Raw genomic sequence first — 22,097 nt, 5'->3', positions numbered from 1 at the left:
ACTGCGTTCAATTGCCCTCTGGGATCTTTCCAGTATAAAGTATTACCTTTTGGGTTGGCGGGAGCGCCTGGGGTCTTTATGCAATTAATTAATGAAGTCTTGTATGACCATTTGTTCAAGGGGGTCTTGGTGTATTTGGATGATGTGTTAATTTATATGGAAACCATGGAACAACATGTAGAACTGCTCAGACAAGTACTCAGCAAGCTGAGAAAGGCTGAACTGTATGCTAAATTGTCCAAATGTGCTTTTCATAAATCTCAAATTGACTATTTGGGCTATAGAATTTCAGACAAAGGTATTGAAATGGATCCAGCTAAGGTTGAAGCCATTTTGGCATGGGAGCCACCACGCATGCATAGGCAGCTCCAAAGTTTCCTCGGATTCGCGAACTACTATCGGCAGTTCATCCAGGGGTTCACGGAGATAGCGTTGCCCCTCACTGAGTTACTCAAAACAAAGGGGCAGGGGGACACACGGAGGGCAAAAAATCCGGGGGCATTGCTCAAATGGACGCCCGCATGCCAAGTGGCCTTTGAAAAGCTCAAACGGCTATTCACAGATGAACCTATTCTACAGCATCCTGATCATAACAAACCATTTGTGGTGCAAGTGGATGCCTCTGATTTCTCCATTGGAGCGCTCCTGCTACAAGCAGATGAGTCGGGATGTTTGAAGCCTTGTGCTTACCTATCCCGCAAATTCTCTGAAACAGAACGACAGTGGCATGTTTGGGAGAAAGAGGCTTTTGCTGTTAAAGCTGCTTTAGACACCTGGCGCCACTTGTTGGAGGGGGCTACCCACCCTTTCGAGGTTTGGACTGATCACAAGAACCTCGAAGCGCTCAGTGTACCTCGTAAGCTCACCCCAAAACAAATCAGATGGGCTCAATTCTTCACCGGGTTTGACTTCAAATTAAAATTTATTCTGGGAAAGAAAAACTTTCTGGCTGATGCACTTTCCCGCAGACCCCAAGATTCTGGTACTGTGCCTGATGTCATAGGCACACTATGGACGGAGCCGCAATTGAGTCTGGCAGCTGTGACTTGCAGCCAGACTCACGCACAGCAAACCGACGCTTCACTTTCACCCCGTCCGGGACGCTTGCCAATTTCCTCAGACTTGCAACAACAGTTTCTTTCCCAATTGAAATCTGACACTTGGTTGCAAGCAAATTTACACAGTGTTACTTTTGACCGCGATTTCGCTTGGAAGCACAATCGTCTTTATGTGCCTAATGCTTTGCGCAAAGACATTTTGCTCCGTTCCCATGATGACAAGCTGGCTGGGCATTTTGGGTTTGTGAAAACACTCCATTTGGTCAGACACCAATTCTGGTGGCCAACACTAAGGCATGATGTTAAAGACTATGTTGCATCCTGCCCTGTGTGTGCTGGCTCCAAACGGAAGATTGGTAAGCCCCAAGAGTTGCTCCAGCCAGTGGCCAGTCCCTCTCACCCCTGGGAGGAAATCTCTATGGATTTTATCGTGGATTTACCTCCAAGCCAGAGAAAGACTGTAATCTGGGTTGTAAAAGACTTTTTCTCAAAACAAGCCCATTTCATTCCATGCGCTTCCATTCCCTCAGCACAGCAACTAGCCCGCCTCTTCTTTGTACACGTGTACAGGCTCCACGGGAGCCCCTCCCGTTTGGTGACTGACAGAGGCACACAATTTACTTCCCAATTTTGGCAGGCTTTTATGAAATTGGTGGGCACTAAACAAGCGCTGTCCACTGCATCGCATCCTGAGACTGACGGATCTACAGAGGTGCTTAATTCCACACTGGAGCAATATTTGTGTGCTTTTGTTAACTATCAGCAAGATAATTGGGTCAATCTTCTGCCCTTTGCTGAAGTCGCCTACAACAATGCCGTACATCAGAGCACTGGGCAGGTGCCATTTTGTACTGTCTTTGGTCGAGATTTTGTGCCCATTCCTGAACTGCCTCAACCAACCTCTCCTCCTTTGTCCCCTGCAGACTGGGCAGCACATCTGGGCGACTCCTGGCCAAAAATCCAACAAGCTCTAGCCAATGCACAAGCCGCTTACAAACGCTATGCTGACACCAAACGCGCACCTCAACCACCTTTCAAAGTGGGTGATAAAGTCTATCTCTCCACAAAATTTATCAAATCCCCACAGCCCTCTAAGAAATTGGCACCCAAGTTCGTGGGGCCATTCCCTATTGTGGCTCAAATCAATCCTGTTACTTTTAAATTCGACCTGCCTCATAATCTTAAACATTTGCATCCCATTTTTCATTGCAGCTTGCTCAAACTGTTTCACCAATCGGATCGCTGGCACCCACAGCCATCACTGCCTGCTCCCATAATGATTGATGGCCAGCAACACTTCGAGGTCCGGGAGATTCTCGATTCTCGGCGCCTTCGTTCTACCCTGCAATACCTTATCCAATGGAAACATTTCCCTCATCCTGAGTGGGTGGCTGCCTGCGATGTTCACTCCCCTCTTTTAGTGGCCCATTTTCATGCTGCCTACCCTGCCAAGCCTGCTCCTTAATTTAGGTTTCTTTAAGGGGGGCGGTATGTCATGTTCATTGTTCCAATGTACTGAATACATCGTAACATTTCGCATGTCAATTTCCTGATCCGTGTCTCATGTTTGCTGGGAGGAGATTTTCAGCCGTGCCAGGCTGTAATCTCCTTACTGTAACTGAGGAATGTATGTTTGGGTTATTGCATGTGTTCAAAGTTACTTTCTCAGGCTGATGTGTGATGGTTGCCAACACCTGGGAGGTGGTGGTTGCTAAGTGGGAGCTAGGGCGGGATCGGGTTTGAAGCGAGGGTTTTTAGTTTGTATTTGGCGTGCTTTTGCTCATTCCCAGCTTTCTTTGTATTTGCACACTATTCTTTCAATAAACCAGTTTTCCTTAAGCACCTGCTTGTGAGACTGAGTCTGTTAGAATAGGCAACCCTTACACCCTGGCTCTTCATGGTTGTATCACTAGTGGAAGGAGGAAGGTGCAGTTGCAGGATGGACAAAGAGAGGGAAAAAAGCAGTTAGCCAACTTAAACAAATTGGAATCTCCGGGTCCAGATGGAGTACATCCCAGGCTCCAGGACTTAAAAAACAAGTAAAGGTGGTCACAGAACTGCTTTTGGACATCTCTGAGAACTCCTGGGGGACTGGTGAGGTCCCAGAAGTCTGGAGAGAATAAAATGTTCCCCTACCCTCATGAAGGAAAGGAAGTGGACCTGGGAAATTACAGACATCTTTCCTGGGCAAGGTCCACGAGCTAAGTATTGAACAACATGTTTGTGATCACTTGGACGGGAACGTAGCAGTTAACAATGGCCAGCAGAGGTTTATCACAAACAAGGCATGCTAAATTTATCATAACAAGTTTATCTCCTTTTCTGAAACAGTTGCTAGTTTAGGGGAATGCAGTGTACGGGTAGACTTGGTTTAATGACTGCCCTGTTTAGTGACAGTTAGAAGTTATGACAGTACTGAAAAAGTAACTTTATGACCAGCCCTTGCATTTATGATCTTTGCAGTGTCCCTGTGGTCACGTGATTGCCATTTGCGCACTTCACAACTGGCTTCCAACAAGCAGAGTCAATGGAGAATCCAGTAGTAAAATCGCAAGTCGCGGTCATATGATGTCTCACCTAATGACCCATGACCAAATGGGAAATGATATTGTAAGTCCATCAAGGTCACATGATGTTTCACTTAGCAATTGTGTTGCTTAGCAACAGAGTTTCTGGTTCCAATTGTGGTCGCTAAGCAAGGACTATCGGTATCTTGAGCTCAGCAAAGCATCAGACAAATACTGTTCTGTACTTGATCAAATAGTAAAATATGGGCTAGATGATGTTAGGTGGATTCTTAATTGACTGCATTGCCACACTAGAGAATATAGATTCAACATTTTTGTTAATGACCTGGGTGAAGGCACTGTGGAGATAATTGATCACATTTGCAAATGAACAAAATCTGGAGGAGTGGCTAGAACTGTAGAAAGATCTAGAGAGGCTGAAATGCACAGAATGAAATTTAACAGAGAGAAGATAATGAAAGGCATATGTACAAGGTGGGTAAGAGCTGGCCTGTTAGTAGCAGGACACACGCAAAGGGTGTTGAGTATGAGCCAAGCACATGCTGCAGCTGCAAAAAAGGCAAATGTTATTTCTGATGTATGAACAGAAGTATAGACTCCTGATTAGGGGAATTGTTGGAGGAAAGCTATGGTAGTCCATGGTAGCAAAAAGTCAGAAGGAACTACAGCATCTGATTTGCTAACAATTTTTATTAAAAGGTAAGGGCTGCAGCTCACAAATGCTTATGATTTTTAATAAAATTTGTTTTAGTCAGAAAAGGTGCCAACAGACACCTTCTGATTAGGGGAAGTAATTGCTCCACTTCACTTTGCTTTGGTCAGGGTCCACAGATCAAGAGTCACACAACTGCCATCACAAGGCTCATCTAGTCTGATCCTCTGCAATGTGCAAGAACACTATCAAGACGTCCAACCAAACACCTCCAGGGATGGAGACCTCACAGTCTCTGTAGTAGATTGTTCCATGGTTGCACAGATCTTACTGTCAAGAAGTTTTTCTTTGCAGTATACGTGAAATCTAGTAGCTGCCACTTGTATCCACTGTCTTAGTTCTGTGGCAATATAAACTTGTTCCTGACCATCTTTCCTGTCATAGCCTTTTAGGTATCTGAACACTGCTGTAATGCCATTCCCCCTGTTTTCTTTTGTCTAGACCAAAGATCCCAAACCCCTTCAGCTTGTCCTGATGGGGATTGTCCTCAAGTTCCTGTATCACCTCTGCATCTATTTTAACCTGTCAGTATCCTTCTGGAGACGTGGTACACAGTATGGCCTCACCAATGCAGAGGAGAGAGGAATAAGGACATCACATGTCTTTGATACAATGCTCCTTCTAGCAGCTGACTCACAGTGCTGGCTCATAATCAGCTTGTTGTCAATAAACCCAATGAAGTCCTTCTCAGATGTAGTGTTTCTAAGCCACAAATCCTGCACTTCCCCCCCCCCCTAAATGTAATATCTCATATTTCTCCTGGTTGAAAGGTATCTTGTTCCTCTTAGCTCAGTCCTCCAACCTGTCCAGCATTAAACTGCAATCTCATTCTGCTATCTTGCTTCATCTCCTGGAGCTCTTCAGTAAACCTGGATTCATGCCCTCAGAGGAAACACTTAAGAACAACCATATCAAGATGTCTGGCTGTCTCTGAATTCCAGAGTACAACCAGGCTCTGCACAGAGTTGCCTGCTTGATCAGAATCAGTTGTATTCATAAAATTGTGATGATCCCAGTACCAGGATCTAACTTAAGGAATTCTCCACAGCTCATTAGAAGCTTAAAGAATCCATGTATTAAAATCCAATTACACAGGACAGTTGCAAAGCTTGGAATAACATTTTGGCACCAAAGCATTCAAAGTAATTCATTTCCTCTGACATCATCTCTCCTCCCTGTCTTACAAACAAGCTCTTTCTCACTCCAAATCTCCCCCCTCCCAGCTCTTTAGTTAGAGTCCAGGTGTCTTATCAGCCTGTCCTTGGCTCTAACGTCTTGTGAAGGAATGTGCTGAAGCATTCTCTCTATCTGCGAAGCTGCAAATCCGCAAATCTGCAAAGCTGCAAAGCTGCAAAGCTGCAAAGCTGCAAAGCTGCAAAGCTGCAAAGCTGCAAAGCTGCAAAGCTGTAAAGCTGCAAAGCTGCAAAGCTGAGATGGGTTTGTTCTCCCTCGGCTGATGCGTGTAGCAGGCTGATACATGTAGCAATGCTTTATGGCAGGCATGCAACGGGAGCCTGACAAAATTGCCTAATCTAAGAGGTCTCTCTTGTATGAGGTTGGTGACCAGATAGTGATCTGACCATGGCAACCAACTTACTTACTTACTTACTTACTTATTTATTTTTCAAATTTTGCCACTGCCCATCTTCCCCAAAGAGAGGGATTCTGGGCAGTTTACAATAAAACTAGCACATTAAAATAATAACCATAAATAACATCTAAAATTTAAATACAATTACAAGATATAAATGTAAAAGTAAAAATAAATATAAAATCCAAGTAGCCATAAGAGATCTAATTCGGTGAGCTCTAAGGTGCCAGCCACCCCCAGGAAGAACTACGCCCCTTCCCACCCCAGGCAAGGCAGCAGAGCCAGGTCTTCAAGTTCTTCCGGAAGGCCAGAAGCAATGGGGCTTGCCTCACCTCCGGGGGCAGAGTGTTCTAAAGTGTGGGGGCCACTGCAGAGAAGGCTTGTTTCCTGGACCCCGCTAGATGGAATTTTTTATAGATGGGGTCCGTAGCATGCCCTCTCTGTATGACTGAGTGGGGCAGGTTGATGTCATGGGGATGGGATGGTCCCTCAGGTAACCTGGACCCATGCCATGTAGGACTTTAAAGGTCAAAACCAACACCTTGAATTGGACCTGGAAGCAAACTGGTACCCAATGCAGCTCTCACAGCAACAGTGTCACATGTGCCGATATTGGGGCACCAAGAATTGCCCACGTGGCTGCATTCTGGACTAATGATGATGCTGTCCACCCTCAGCTCACAAACCAATTGCTCTAAGGTAAATACCAGATGCAACATGTGTTCCCTCCCCCAGGAATCAGTATTGTGATGCCTTGAGACAAGTCTGTGCTTGTTGTGGCAGCCCTGAACTCCTAAGCTCATCCCCAAGCTGTGAAGGTTGAACCTACCAGCACAAACAGCCTGGGGGAATTGACCATCAGCTTGGCAAAGGGGTCAAGGAACTTGTGGAGGGAACGAGCTGGGCAGCAGGGAAGTTCCCACCTCGTCTCTGCCACCTAAGTTCACATGGGGTGCTCTGCACCCAGCAATGGTGGAATGGTACCTGTGGTCAAAGTCAGCTGCTCACAAGATATTAATGCCACCTCTCCTCCCCTGCCCTTGACTCAAGTTCAGTGTGCCACCCCAAGCCCAGCCCAGTCACCCTTCCATGTTTACCTAGCCAGGTGATCCCTGCAAGGTCCCCCACACCTTCAATGCCTGGCTGTGGGGGAGCAAGGTCTTATTACCTGTCATTCATCAGAAACAGCCTGAGTCCATGGCACCCAGTTATCTGATACCCAAGAGCTAGGTTTAGGGCACTGGATTGGGAGATGGGGCAGGAATCAGACTTACTCTCTCCTAATGGCCTCCCCACCCCCATCCTATTTTCCTCTGCCTGTTGCTACCAAAACTTTCCCCTCGCTCTCCAAACCTCTGATCTTCCTAGCCCCTCCCCCATGTGCTTGTTACCTCCCACCATCAGTAGCAACTCCCAGCCTGCCTGCTCTCCAGCTGCAGCTATTCTACCTGGGTTGTGATTCTTCATGAGGAAAGGAGGGGCAAACCAATGAGCAAGAGCAAGAATTTGATGCACAAATTCAAAAGATAATATATTCTGCACCTCTGGAATTAGAAACAGCTTTTGGGCCATACAAAATGATAATACTAAACAAGCAATTAAAAAGTTACTGACCCAAAAGACAAAGAATTACAAGTGTTGCCTCCAAAAGGACAAAGAGAAGAGGAGTAGCAGAAGGAAATGGGGAGCAGTAAGTCACTTCTAACTATGAGGAACAGATACTTATATGTGGTGTGTGGCCCCACAGGCTCATGAAGTGTGTTCTCTCAAACATGGGTCAGGGAAGGGCCAAAACCTATCAAGCCTACTGGCAAATATCTTTTCTTACTTATACACAAGGGGACAAATTGTACTGCCAAGAGTACCTACAATTGCATTGCCTCAGGTTTGAAGCTCCAGGATTATCTTCAACTTTGGTTTTTGAGCAGCCATCTGGTCCTCATCGGATCCTGGAGTTAACCCTAACCCTAACGCTAACCCTATTGGCCGTCTGATCCTAGGCATGCCTGAGCTGCAATTTGGGCCCCCCAGATAGATCTACCCTCCAATGTGCATGCTCTGAAAAGCTCAGTTTCTTTATCTTAGTTTCTTAAGACCCAACTCAGAACAACTACAGTGGAATGACAGCCTTCATAGGGATGGAGTCATATGAATGCAAAGAGAAAATTACTTATCCAAATCCAGCATCCAGTTAAGCCGTTGGGTTCAGTAAATGATATTTTCCAGAGGTTGGTGGCTGAGCTGAAGTAGAGTTTACCAATGTCAGTTAATTAATTCCCTCATGGTGCTCTTGGAGGTAAGATGGAACACCCCCCCCCCCCATGAGTGTTGGGAAAAGAGGGTTGGATAAATAATATGCTAATAAAATAATCTCTGCTTGAATGAAACTGGTAAGCCTTTCTAAAGTTGAAAGATACATATCTTGGCTGAAATGCAAATTGGAAACAACTTCAAGTAGAAAGTTAATGTCTAATATAAGACCACTTTTCCCCTTTAAAATCCACATAATGAAGGTCAGTTCTTAAACCCACTAAGTCCAAGACATGATAAGCAGAGGTAAGTGCTAATAAAAAGCTAACTTGGTGGTTAAAAGACAGGATCAATAAGAGCTATTAGATCAAAGGATTTGCTTTGCAGTATTGAGAGGATAACAAACTCTCAGCTGGAGACATCAATTTTAGATGGAGAGTGATTTTGCAAGGTCATCAAAACTGCATTATAAGGATTGAGAAAACACTGACTTTTTGCTATTGGAATGTGAGATACTGTACTTGCTAAAATTAAACTTCAGTAGATGAGCTCTCTGATCCTTGGGAATAGCAGGCAAGTGAAAGTTGAAAACCTACACCGAATAGCAGTCCCTGTCCCTGGACTGGTCCTTTGCTTTGTACGGATGCTGTGAAAAGCCTCCATCTGGCACTGCAATATTTCCATTAGAAATGATTGATAGATGAATAGATGATAGATAGATAGATAGATAGATAGATAGATAGATAGATAGATAGATGATAGTTGTTCTTAGAATTTCTGAGATGTCCTTGGTGGAACCATTGACTCCTCCAAGCCATTAGGCATAGGGAAGAGAGTTTTGTGTGGCACAATATTGTGGGAACCATTGAGAGATCATGGGGAATGGAACATTAAATGTAGTAGTTAATTCTATGCTACATGGAACACAGAAAACTATGGGTTGGTGTGGCCACTATGGAGTTATCAGGACGGTGTTTGCATTATCCTGATGGCTTTGGGGAGTTGCTTTGGTGAGCTTAGGAAACAATGACAATGATCCCTGATTCAGGAAGTCATCCCCAAGAGAGTCTCAACCTATTCCTTTTTAGAGCAGCATTGGGGGCAAGCTGGGTACTCTCTTGTGACAAATAATATGGGATACTTCCAAGGCTGGAGAAGCTGGCTCTTTGTCCAATTATTCAGTTGTGCCTCATATATGACATTCAACAGAGATAGTTAACTAATATAAAGTCTATTTTAATAAGTTGTATCATGGTAAGAAATAGACAGTTCTGGGATTTTGTACACCCTGGCTTGTTCAGATAAAAGCCTATTGTGGTCTTGTCCATGACTATTTGAACAATTGCATCAGAAAGTATACCTCAGAAATTGTGAGGGCTTTTCGTACTGTCAGGAGTTCATCTGCACTGCATGTAGAGGCATCTCTGATAGACAGTTGCAATCAGCTCCCCAAACTGAGAGAGATGCCTGTCTGAGTTCTTTGGTAGGAGCTCTGGAAGAGAAAAAGACATTTTGGGTTGTGTAGAGAGTAGCAGGTTGACAAGATGTTGGAATGAGTCTATCATCAGGAGAAAGTCTAAACTGGAGCTAAGATGATATTTTCTAAGGGTAAATAGGAACCCTTGCTGCAACTGATGCATTTGTGTATGACAATAATTTATTACTGTAGTTGTGGCCATTTTAGTACATTTTAGTAACTGTTCGATGTTATGTATAATCGGGTAGCATATCATCTGAAACTGGCGTGCCAATTTTGAAAACTTAAGCACTATATCCTTAAGTTAAGGCAGGCTCAAGCCTGAGCTGAATCTAGACACATGCCAAAATTCCAGAGTAATCAAGTATTTTTCTCCAAATTCAAAAAGCTCAGAATTGTGAGAATCTTTAATATGAAGTTCACATCCAAGTTTAGTTTGGATGATGCCACAATCAGGCAATCCAATGACAACTGCCAGAGACTTGGTAAAGACTTTTGGGATTGTTAATAGGTCAAAATAAGGCACCTTGAATTGGAAAAGCCAATTGCTTCCAAGAAACATTTTAGGATCTGTTGAATGACATACTGAAGAAATCCCAGAAGTCTGCCAACACAAACACAGAGATAAGCAGGAAAAATGAAGCTATACATAAATTACTGTGCTATCATGTTTTCTAAGCAGCAGACCCGCCCCTCTTTTTATTTCATTTCACAACTGAGATAGCCAAAACAGCCCTTTCAGTTGCTTTTAGCTTCCCTTTTTATGCTTTAGCCTTTCTAACTTTCTTTGTGCAGTTGTTGGCATATTTATTTATGCAATATATTCACCACCTCACTCTTCATGGACTTACATGAATGTACAGAAATTAAGATAGGAATAAAACAAAGTTACATTTTAAAATTTCAAGAACAAAACTATAACACTATCAAATAATAAACCACACACACCTATAGACACCACACACACACACACCTATAGACACCTGTGGCTCTACAATCAGTCCCCAAAGGCCACCTGGAAGCCATCAGGATGGGGCCATCCTCATTTGAGGGGGCAAGCTGTTCTTTATTACTGGAATTACCCCAAGAACACCTGATATTGGACCCCTCCTGCCCCACTTCCTAGTAGATGGGGGATCCTAAGTAGGCATTCGCTGGCCATCTGGGCTGGACAGGCAGGCATTATTTGGGAAAGGCAGTCTCAGTTATGCAGGAGAGAGCCTCGTGTGGCACAGAGTGGTAGGTGGCAGTATTGCAACCGAGACTCTCCCCACGACCCGAGTTCGATCCCAGCGGAAGCTGGATTCTCGGGTAGCCGGCTCAGGTCGACTCAGCCTTCCATCCTCCCAAGGTCGGTAAAATGAGCACCCGGCTTGCTGGGGAAGGTGACAACTGGAGAAGGCAATGGCAAACCACCCCGCTCTATAGTCTGCCAGGAAAACATCACAAAAGTGGCATCCCCCCAAAGGGTCAGACATGACTCGGTGCTTGCACAGGGGACCTTTCACCTTTCACCAGTTATGCAGGCCCCAAGCCATTGAAGGCTTTAAAGGTCGCCACCAGTACCTTGAATTACATTCAAAAACACACCAGCAGCCATGCAGCTCCTACAGCAGTGGTGTAATAAGGCAGTACCATAACCGGCCAGTGAGTACATGGGCCACTGGGTTCTGGTCCAGCAAATGTTCTGGGTGACCTTCAAGGGCAGTCCTGTGGGAATGAAATGACATAACCTGATTGGGAGACAACAAAGGCATGAGTGAATGTCTTCAGAGCATCCCATTCCAGGTCAGCCTGGAACTGGTGTACCAAGGTGGAGCAAAGGCCCTCCTGGCCACAGCTTCCACCTGCTCATTGAGCAGGAGCTGTGAGGCCAGGAAAACCCTCAGATCACAAACCCTTTCAAGTCAAAGATGATTCAGTCCTGGAGTCAGAAGGCTTCTGAAGTAACAGCCCCTCCGTCTTGCTTGGGTTGAGTCTGAGCCTGTTTCTCCCCATCCAGACCCTGACAGCCTCCAGGCACTGGGACAGGACTTCTCCCACGTCTCCCCTTGGGCCCGGGGTGGAGACGTACAGCTGGATATCGTCAGCATATTGAGGATCCTGAACCTCAAACTGGTGGATGACCTCTTCCAATAGTAGCAGATATTAGCTACTTGCTGGTAAATCCTTGCTGATCGCACCCATCTTCCATTTCCTGTCTATATTCTTTCTAACTCTTAATTCAGTTGAAAATGCTTCCACAAGGGTTTTCTAAGCTGCCCTATTTTTTTCCCTCATTGGAATGGTGCATATCTCATTTTTGAGAATTCCCAGCCCTCCTGCATCCCCTTGGACCTGAAGATTTCTTTCCATGGGATAGTATTTCTCTAAATGGTTGAAAGTGGCTGTCCTTAAATGCAGTGTGCATGTATGACAATGTTGTAATTCCCCTTCCTGTAGCATCTTAAATGATGACAGGATTACTTCCTCCCAAAGTTCCCCTTGCTTTTACCTCTTCAGTGCTTGCAATTGGTCAGGATCCGATCTAGGAAAGGATCTCCCCTTGACTGACTTTCAGCATTCTGGAAAATGAAGCAGTCAGCAAGACCAGTGAGGAATTTTCAGTTCTTGTCTTTGTTTTTCAACAGATGTCCAGATAGTTGATGTCCCCCACTATTATGTATCTCCTCCCTAGTTCAAGAGGGCAGTATCTAGATCTTCTGCTTGGGCATCTCCTCCAATTCTACCATTTTGTTCCCCTTCCCTATATTTTTAAGCAAATGCTTTTGACTGGCCCCACATGTCAGATTCCTAAATCTTTACATATTTGTGCATTTCCTTCACATATAATGCCATCTTCTCCACCACCACCCACCCTTTTTCCTGATACATTCCTTCTGAATAAGTAGTATCTGTGGGAGCCAGTATTCCCATGGTTAGAAGCAAGTGGGTTCATACCAGATCCTGCTGTGACCAGAACAAGGAACAAAAAAGAACCATCCAACTCGCCCAAAAGAGAGTTGCTTTTATCCTTTTAGATAGAGCAGACCAGGAATTTGATTGCAGTATAAACAGAAGTCACTTTTGATACACAATAGTTGCTGTAATTCTTTCATAAAGGCTTCTAAATTTTTCTACAATAGGAAACTCTTGTTTCCTTTTATATCTGTTTATCTGTTCCAGTCCGGTTTGCTGAAGAGAAGCTTGTCAATATCCTTCAGTCCTTGCATTCATTCATTCATTCATTCACCCATTTTTTGCCTACCAGGTTTCAGTATGGCCTGCTGAATTAAACTCACTTTTCTGCCTTGTGACTTCCAGTTCTTTCTGTTTGTTCCCCTAGTCCAGCAGTGTCTGGGGAGCAGGGGATCAAAACAGGCACAATAATGGTTGCATCAGCACCATCCAAGCCCTGCCCTTTTTGTATGTGTGTCAGCATTGCATGCATGTTCAAAGGGGCAGGCTTGGATTCTGGGTGCCATTGTGCTACTCCGTACAGAGACACTTAAATTCTTTGGTCAAGTATCTTGAACTATTCTTTCTTGTATTTATGCACTCATTACTGGATGCCTGCACTGTACATTTCTTCAAATGCTGGTGGAACAGACACAAAATACTATGCAGGAAGGATTTAGAGATTGCAGTGTACTTTGCTCCCCCAAACTCTCCCATCCCCTAGGCTGTTGGTGTTGCCCAAAGCTGAGTGAAAAGAATGAAACTGACAAGGCAGGGACTAGTAGTTTCCAGGCTGGTGAGAAAGACGTTATATCAAAATTGATTGGTGTTTCTCAAGACCATCAAGAGAGCAGCCAAGAATCTGTTGACTCGGAAAGATGAGAATTTAAACCATAGAGCAGAGACCTGCATAAAGGCTTTGACTTCTGTGTACCGTAATGGGCAAACCCCTCTGTCTGTGGCTTCATTCTTGTCTGCAATAAACAGACATATATTGTAATCATATCTGAAAGTCTATTGCCAAGAAAGATGAAGGAGGGTTAAAGTGTCTGCAAAGCCAAGACTTATGAATCTGCCCTGATGTGAAACTTGACATCAACTTGGTAAAAGGAAAGGTCGGGGACTGTCATCTGTGAGACTGCTGCTCTTGTTGAGCTGTAAACTGAAAATTCCCCCATCTTCATGGTTTGACTCCATGGCTGACTTTAAGGGGCCCCACTCACTGAGCCTTATTTTGCAGTTTCTGAATCTGATTCAGTTCATCATCTGTTTCAATAGAGAGCAACTCTTCCACATCAAGCACCAGATCCTCTACCTGTTGCCTTGTTGCCTTATTCAACCAGGACAAAAAAACTACCCAGAATGTCATGTAAGTCAACCAAATCTGCCATTATTCATGATGGCATAGCCTTTCCATGTTTACCTATTACTTGGCTATACAAGCTGCTTTCTCTCAGAATGTGTCACATTAAGCATCAGGGAAAGTGTTTGGCATCTGTACTATGTTCTTTGAAAAATACCTGGCAGTATCTCATATACACTTGGTATTTTGTGATATACAGTGGAAGAGTGCTGGTGAAATACAATTTCCTGCCTCTGCCATTAACCCTGGTCCACTGTGATAGAGTTTGGTTATAGTGATAGTTTAAAAGGTACCCTTATCACTGTGCATATGCTATAAATTACCCAACCATTGAGGAACTGGAGACACAGAGGCTGACTTTTGCTAGGACTCTGAGTAGCTTTGAGCAAGCCAGCAACTTCGGGATGGAAACAGGTGTTCAGCTTTCAATACCAATGTCCTAATCAGCCACACAATCTTGCATGTGATTATGGGCATTCACCCAAGGAGACACTCCAGACTCCATTTATATGATGCTTAATCCAAGGAAGTTAGGGAAGAAGTTAATGAAACCACAGAACTGAAGTCAGAGGCATAGCCATGTGTTTCAGGGGCAAATGTTTGAGAAATGAGAAAGTCAATGTGGATGGCTTTAGAATTGCTTAGGGTGAGAAGATGGAAGTGAAGTAGTTGGTAGTGTTGGAGAGTCTTTCGGAAGAAGAGGTTTAGGTGGAAAGTAAGCCTTATTATTAAGCTTGTAGATAATATTAATCTTGACAGAGGTCAGATTCCAGCAGTTCTTTGTTGTAAAGAAGTGAGCAAGATTTTGAAAAGAGGGATAAAAGGGCAGGATTGAAGTTTGAGACTGATCTAAACATAATCAGAGAATACTTATGTACTTATTGAGTTTAAATTTCCAGGGCCAGTTGGAATTGTGTCATAGGATAGGGAAGGAATTAGCTGGTGGGATGGCTGAACTTTTATATATTATGTTTGAGAAGTCCTGAAGAACAGGAGAACTGCCAGATGGCTGAGGAAGAGAAAATGTCCCTGTCTTGAAAGTGGGACAGTGAAAATCCACAAATAACAGGCCATTCAATTGGAATCAGTACTTGGGAATGTTGTAGAGCAGATCATAAAGAGATGGATCTTAAGAAGCTTGAAAATGATACGGTAATTACAAGAAGTGAGAATGCATTTGTCAAGAACAAGACTATCTAACTGTTCAATCTGGTAACTTCCTTAATATGTATATCATATCTTGATTTTATCAAATCACTTGACAAAGTACTCCATAACATTCTGATTAGTAAACTAGTTAAAGGGTGAGCTGGCTGCCCTGGCAATTACACACACATGGAGTTGGTTTGAAAATTGTACTCAGCTGGATAGTATCTAGTAGGGTCTTACAAGGTTCAGTCTTGGGCCTTCTATTCTTTAATATTTTTATTAAAGTCTTGGATGTGCAGGTGGAGGAAATGCTAATCAAATTGCAGATGATATAAAATTGGATGGGGTAGCAATACTCTAGAAGACAGAAACAAAATTAAAAATTTCCTTGAAGTGGGATAAAAATCATGGAATGAATTTAATAGACACAAATCCAGAGTTCATCATTTAGGAGAAAGAAATCAAATGGCAGGTGTAAGATGGGAGATATACCTTGCTTAGTCATAGGACTTTTGAAAAGGAAATTGTAGTTGACTAAAACTAAATGAGTCCAAAGTGAAAATACACTTTGTACAAAAATACAAAGAAAGACTCAAAGAAATCAAAATAGGTACAAAGGAGAATACTAAGGACAGTTAGAAGATTGCCCCATTTGTACCTAACCATGGCCTGAACATGCCTGGGAACCCCTTTTTCTTCTACCATGTCTTAATGATGTTGCCCTCATTTCATGTCCAAACCACACCTGAGGCAGTTTTAAATCCTTAGTAATTTGTTTATTTATTTGATTTGATTTGGTGCTTCCCAGCTCCCGAGTGATTCTGGCCAGGTCAGAGTATGACAAACAGAATAAAAACCAATATAATAAACACAAAACTATACAACAAAAGAATTAGACCAGAAAAAAGGAAAAGAACAAGATGGTGAATCCAGCTGACCATGCAGAATATATGCTATCAACATCCCGAAGGAGCCGCAGCCACCTTAGCCCAGGCCTGGGAGAATAGCAGGTTTTTCAGCCCTCCAGAACACTAGCAGGATGGAAGCCACCTGGTTCTTAGGGGGAGCCTTATTCCAAAGGGCAGCTGCCATGACAAAGAGTGCATGCTTCTAGGTCATGATAGATGACACTGTTTAATCAAAGGATCCCAGAGGGCATTGACCCTGTCAGCTTGTATTGGCTGAGCAGGCACTATGGGAGACAGGCTGTCCTTCAAATAACCAGGACCTATGCTGTGTAGGGCTTTATGGGTTCTAACCAGCATCTTGAATCCTACCTGGAAACCAACTGGCCAACAGTGCAGCTTACAAAGCAGAGGTGTCACATGGGCATGCTAACCCTAACCCTGTGCTGCTGCATTCTGGATCAGTTGAAGTTCTCGAGTGGCCAATGGCAGCCCCATATAGACTGCATTGCAAAAGGCAATGCAGTGAGGTGACTAGAGCATGAGTGACACCTGAAGGGCCTCCTGTCATGCGCTGCCTGCCTCTGAATAATACTCAGACACTGGTTCGATGGATCAGGCTCTGGTTTATTCACAGCGCAGTTACAGCGTCGGAAGAAAAAAGCTGAGAGTGACAGGAGCGCGCCGGTGCGGGGTTTAAATACCCCGCGCCGGTCAGCGCCCCCTCACTCGCGGTCACGTCACCCCCCTTTGTCCAATACGTTGCCCTGCCGGTGGGTGAGGGGTTGTGAGGCCCCGCTGGCGTTCCGGGATCGCCCATCATCGGGTTTTCTATTCATCCGGTGATTGCTGTCAGCTGGGCGATCCCCGTTGTATTGGCGCTGATGGCTCGGGTGTGCTCCGTGATCCGTTTAGTTATTGTTTGTTGGCCGTTAGTCGTTGTGAGTTGATGGCTACTTATCTTGAGCCCCTTCTCCTGTTTCCTTGCTATTGTCATGTGTGCCATTGCGCTGATGACTTCAGCTCAACGGCACTCATGACATACTGCCCCCTGTCCGAATAGTGCTCCCCCCCGGTTTTCTTTTTTCTTTTTTTCTTTTTTTTTTTTCGGTGGAGCTGTCACAACGGCACTTTTTTTTTTTTTCAAAATTCCCGCCGGAGTAGTTGTCGCCCCTCCCTTTGCTCCTCCCTCTACCACGTGCCTTCCCAGGGTGTGTCCATGGTGCGCATGCCCGGGTGCTTATCAGCTCCAGGTAGGGCCCTTCTTTTTTTCATTTAAAGTGCGTCACCTTTGTTATATCTCCTGGGCGTTGCCCCCAGGTTGCCCTGTTGACTTGCTTGCCACTCCCCCGCGGCCGGGGGGCGGGGGGAGGGTGCTGGCGAACGCTTGTCACTACCTCGTGGGCCCGGGGCGGGGGGAGTGAGTCCCGGGGGGAGGAGGTCCACCCAAGTCGCGGGCTTGGGGGGGCCCTTTCCCTTGGGGCACGGGAGGCGGGGGGGCCTGCGGGGGGGGGGGTTTGCAGGGGACGGCTTGCTGACCTTGGTTGTGGCTTGTCGGGGTATGCCCGGTGAAATGCTCTGGTTAGGTCAGGCGCGTTAACGTTGTGCGCCGCCACCCATTCCGGGTGGGGGAAGTGTTTCCACCTGACCAGATAGTGTAGAGTTCCTCGTTGCTTGCGGGAGTCGAGTATGTCCCTTATCTCGAAGTGGTGTTGCCCGTCGATCATCACCGGTGAGGGCTGTGGCGTGCTTGGGTGCCATCGGGAGGTGGTTGCCGGTTTCAGGAGGCTGGTGTGGAACACCGGGTGGAGTCTCCGTAGGTTGTGTGGCAGGTCCAAGCGTATTGCTACCGGGTTCACTATTTGGGTGACTCGGAACGGCCCGATGTACTTAGGCCCCAGTTTTTTCGAGGGTTGGGTTGACTTTAGGAACTTGGTGGATAGGTAGGCCATATCCCCCGCTTGGAACGTCGGTTGTTGGCGCCGGTGCTTGTCGGCCTGCTCTTTGTAGGCTGCCTGTGCATCCTTCAGCACCGCCGTGATTATTGGCCATGATTCCGCGATCTTCCGTCCCCAGTCGCTAGCGTTCACCTGGGGTTCCGGGGGTTGAGGTAGCTCTGGTATGGGGACGAAGTCGTGCCCCGAGACTACTTTGAACGGAGTTTTCCCCGTGCTCGTGTGGACGGCGTTGTTGTATGCGACTTCGGCGAACGGGAGCAGTTCAGCCCAGTCGTCTTGGTGATAGTTAGTATATGAGCGTATGAATTGCTCTAAGGTGGCATTAAGAACCTCTGTGGCTCCGTCCGTCTGGGGGTGCCAGGCCGTAGATAGGGCCTGTTGGGTCCCCGTCAGCTTTAGGAAGGCCCGCCAGAATTTGGAGGTGAACTGTGTGCCCCTGTCGGTCACCACACGTGCGGGACATCTGTGTAGCCTGTACACGTGGATGAGGAAGAGTTTGGCTAGCTGTTGTGCGGATGGGACCGACGTGCAGGGGATGAAGTGGGCCTGCTTTGAGAAGTAGTCCTTCACCACCCAAATGGCCGTTTTCTTCTGGCTGGGTGGGAGGTCCACTATAAAATCCATAGAGATTTCCTCCCATGGGCGGGAGGGTTCTGCCACCCGTTGTAATAGCCCCGCGGGTTTGCCTGGTGCCCGTTTGGCCCTAGCGCACGTTGGGCAGGACGCTACGTATGCTTTTACGTCTCGCCTGAGCGCGGGCCACCAGAATTGATGCCGTGTTAGGTGTAGGGTCTTGAGGAACCCAAAGTGTCCCGCTTGTTTGGCGTCGTGTGACCTATGCAAGATCGCCTGGCGTTGCGAGTCCGGGACGTAGATTCTGCCTTCCCCCCATGCTAGGTCCTGTGCCATCGTTACCTTGTCGGGGTTTGCCAGGAACCAGGGGTCGGTTTTGAGGGCGGCGGCGAGGTCCGTGCGCATTCCCGCTGGTAGTTGCGGTTGGCTTCTTCCGGTCGCCGGTTGTCCTGCCGTCGGCTGCGCCGTAGAGTCGAGCTGCCTCCGAGCGCCGCTTCGGGTGGTCACGGCCATCCCCAGTTGCGAGGTGGATAGGACCGTCCCAATGGTGTCTGGGGCGGGCTCTTCGTCTTGGGGCAGTCGGGAGAGGGCGTCGGCCAGGAAGTTCTTTTTGCCCGGCATGAACTTCAGCTGGAAATTAAAGCGGCTGAAGAATTGGGCCCATCGGACCTGTTTTGGGCTAAGGCGTCTGGGCGTTCGTAGGGCCTCGAGGTTCCGGTGGTCGGTCCAGACCTCGAATGGTTGGGTGGCTCCCTCGAGTAGGTGTCGCCATGTCTCTAGCGCTGATTTTACCGCGAAGGCTTCTTTCTCCCAGACGTGCCATCGCCTTTCTGTCTCGGAGAACTTCCTTGACAGGTAGGCGCATGGTTTCAGGAGTCCTGTGGGGTCTTTCTGTAGCAGGATGGCCCCCAGGGAGAAGTCTGAGGCGTCGGCTTGGACCACGAACGGCCGTTCTGGGTCCGGGTGCGCGAGGATTGGCTCCGTAGTGAACAGCGCTTTCAGCTTGTTGAATGCGGTCTGGCACGCGGGAGTCCAATTCAGCACTGTGCCCGGGTTCTTGGCGCGTCGGGTGTCCCCCACCCCTTTGGTTTTGAGGAGGTCCGTTAGGGGGAGGACTATCTCTGCGAACCCCCGGGCGAATGACCTGTAAAAATTCGCGAATCCGAGGAAGCTCTGTAGTTGGCGTCTGTTGCGGGGGCGCTCCCAGTTTAGCACCACCTTGACTTTTGCGGGGTCCATTTCTATGCCGTCCCCGGAGATTCGGTACCCCAGGTAGTCTAGGCGCCCTTTGTGAAACTCGCACTTTGTAGGCTTGGCATAGAGCTGCGCCCTTCTGAGCTTGTCGAGGACTTGCCTGACTAGGGTCACATGTTCCTCGTGCGTTTTTGTGTAAATAAGGATGTCGTCGATGTAGACCAGGACCCCTTTGAACAGATGTTCATGCAGTACCTCATTGATGAACTGCATGAACACCCCAGGGGCCCCCGCGAGTCCGAAGGGCAGTACTTTGTACTGGAAGGCGCCTAGGGGGCAGTTGAACGCCGTCTTCCATTCGTCCCCCTCCCTGATTCGGATGCGATAGTACGCCTCGCGAAGGTCCAGTTTGGAAAAGACTTTGCCCGTGGACAGGTGGGCGAGCATGTCCTTCACCAGGGGTAAGGGGTATTTGTTGGACAGGGAAGCCGCGTTTAGGCCCCGGTAGTCGGTGCAGAGCCGTAGGGTGCCGTCTTTCTTCTCCCGGAATAAGACGGGGGCTCCGACCGGTGAGCATGCTGGCTCTATGAATCCCCTGTCTAGGTTTTTATCGATGAACTCCCGGAGGGTTGCCATCTCCTTCGGGGTCATCGAGTAGATCTTTGGTCTAGGTAAGGGGACGTCGGGCAGTAGGTCGATCCGGCAATCCGTCTTGCGGTGGGGGGGTAGTTGGTCAGCTTCTGCCTCTCCGAAGACCTCGGAGAAGTCGGCGTATTGTTCTGGTAGGTCTGCTGTGGTAGCGGCGTTGTCTTGTGTAGTCGCCTCCGCTCGTCCTACAGTGGGGTTGGTTCTGCCCGCTGGAACTGGTGCTCGATACTCGCCGTCGCCGAATGTGAAGGTGCGGGTCTCCCAGTTGATGCGCGGGTTGTTTGTCGCGAGCCATGGCATCCCCAGGACTGCAATGGGCCGTCCGATGTGAGTGACGACGAACGATGTGCGTTCGGTGTGAGTGCCCATTTGCAGGGTGACCGGCTCGGTTTGCAGCGTGGCTGGTTTTCCTCCCGCTGTGGAGCCGTCCAGCTGGTGGAATGCCAGCGGCGTGGGGAGGGGGAAGCAGCGGAGGTCGAGTTTGGCGACTAGGTCGGGGTGGATGAGGTTTTTTGAGCACCCCGAGTCCACTAGTGCCGCGGCCGTGGTGGCTCCGTTGCCGGCAGAGAGTTTGATTGCCGCCATTATTACGGGGCTTTCGTCGTTCCGTCGAGGTGGTCCGCGCTGCTGTCCCACCGCCTGCCTCGCAACGCGTTTCAGGGCAGGCGGGGAGCTTTTTCCGCCGGCTGGTCGGGGTCTACGTTATCCTCTTCCCCCCAGTAGGCGTCCCAGCCTTCCTCTGGTGTCGCTGTGGCCATGGTCATTCGGCGGTGAGGGGGCGGCCCCAGGTTGGGTGGTTTGGGGCTAATTTTCGGGGTGGGTTTAGGCGCACTGGTCGGCGGTCGATTGGCGAAGCAATCCACCGTCTTGTGCCCTAATTTGCCACACTTCCCGCAGGGCTCCCGATTGAATTTCTTTTTTGGGTATATGGGGCCGGCCATCCCCACGTGTGGTGCGGGTACCTTTTTTCCGGCATAGTTTGTGTCTTCCGTGGTTGTCATGAGGAAGGTGCGGTGCGCGTGTTCAGCTTTCCCCGCGAGGTGGATCCACCCGTGTAGCGTTTCTGGGTCGTCGCGGTAGAGGGCCCATTGGAGAACGTCGCGATTGAGCCCCCTTTTGAACATTTCCAGCAGGGTGGTCTCGGACCAGTCGCTGACCTTCCCTGCGAGGGCTTTGAACTCCAGGGCGTAGTCAGGGACCATGCGTGTGCCCTGTTTAAGTCTTTGGAGTGCGCTTTTCGCCCTTACTTTGGCTAGGGGGTCTTCGAAGTAGTTTTTCATCTCATTGATGAAGGCAGGGAAGGTGGCGAGGGCGGGGGAGCTGGACTCGTACAGTTGGACGTACCAGTCCGCCGCCCTGTCTTTTAGTTTGATCGCCACGGTGGCGATCTTGTCGGCCTCGGAGTCGTAGGAGTGTCCGTGCCTCCCCATGAACTCCCTGGCGTTCATTACGAAGAACGAGAGTTTCGTGGGGTTCCCATCGAAGAAGATGGGGAAGTCCTTTGGGGCCCGGGCGTTTTGCGCGGCCCTGCCTCTCGCTTCCCGGTCTGTGGTGTCGTCCGCCTGTGCTGTCTGCTGACCCTCCGCTGGCCCATGGGGGTTCGGTGCTTCGCTCGGGGTTTGGGCCTGTGCGGGGACGTCGTTGGGTGGCGCGGGGGGCATAAGCGACTGGAGCATGGTCCGGAGTTCCGTCAGTTGAGCCCGCATGGCCGCGAGTTCAGCTCGTGCCTCCTCGTCCACAGCCCGCGCCGCCGC

General features: G+C 47.8%; 1 protein-coding gene across 1 annotated transcript in view; it reads right to left on the bottom strand.

The window, feature by feature from the left end:
- Positions 1-22,097, bottom strand: part of IL21R (interleukin 21 receptor) — a 39,596-nt gene that overhangs the window by 12,968 nt on the left and 4,531 nt on the right. The window contains exon 2 of the mRNA XM_063314611.1: positions 9,500-9,631. The gene's annotated coding sequence lies outside the window, so the exon portion shown is untranslated. The remainder of the gene's footprint in view (positions 1-9,499; positions 9,632-22,097) is intronic.

Source organism: Candoia aspera, chromosome 14 (assembly GCF_035149785.1).
Source record: "Candoia aspera isolate rCanAsp1 chromosome 14, rCanAsp1.hap2, whole genome shotgun sequence".
Classification (NCBI taxonomy): Eukaryota; Metazoa; Chordata; class Lepidosauria; order Squamata; family Boidae; genus Candoia; species Candoia aspera.
The sequence above is the reverse complement of the archived record's forward strand: the minus strand, read 5'-3'. Positions and strand labels throughout refer to the sequence as shown.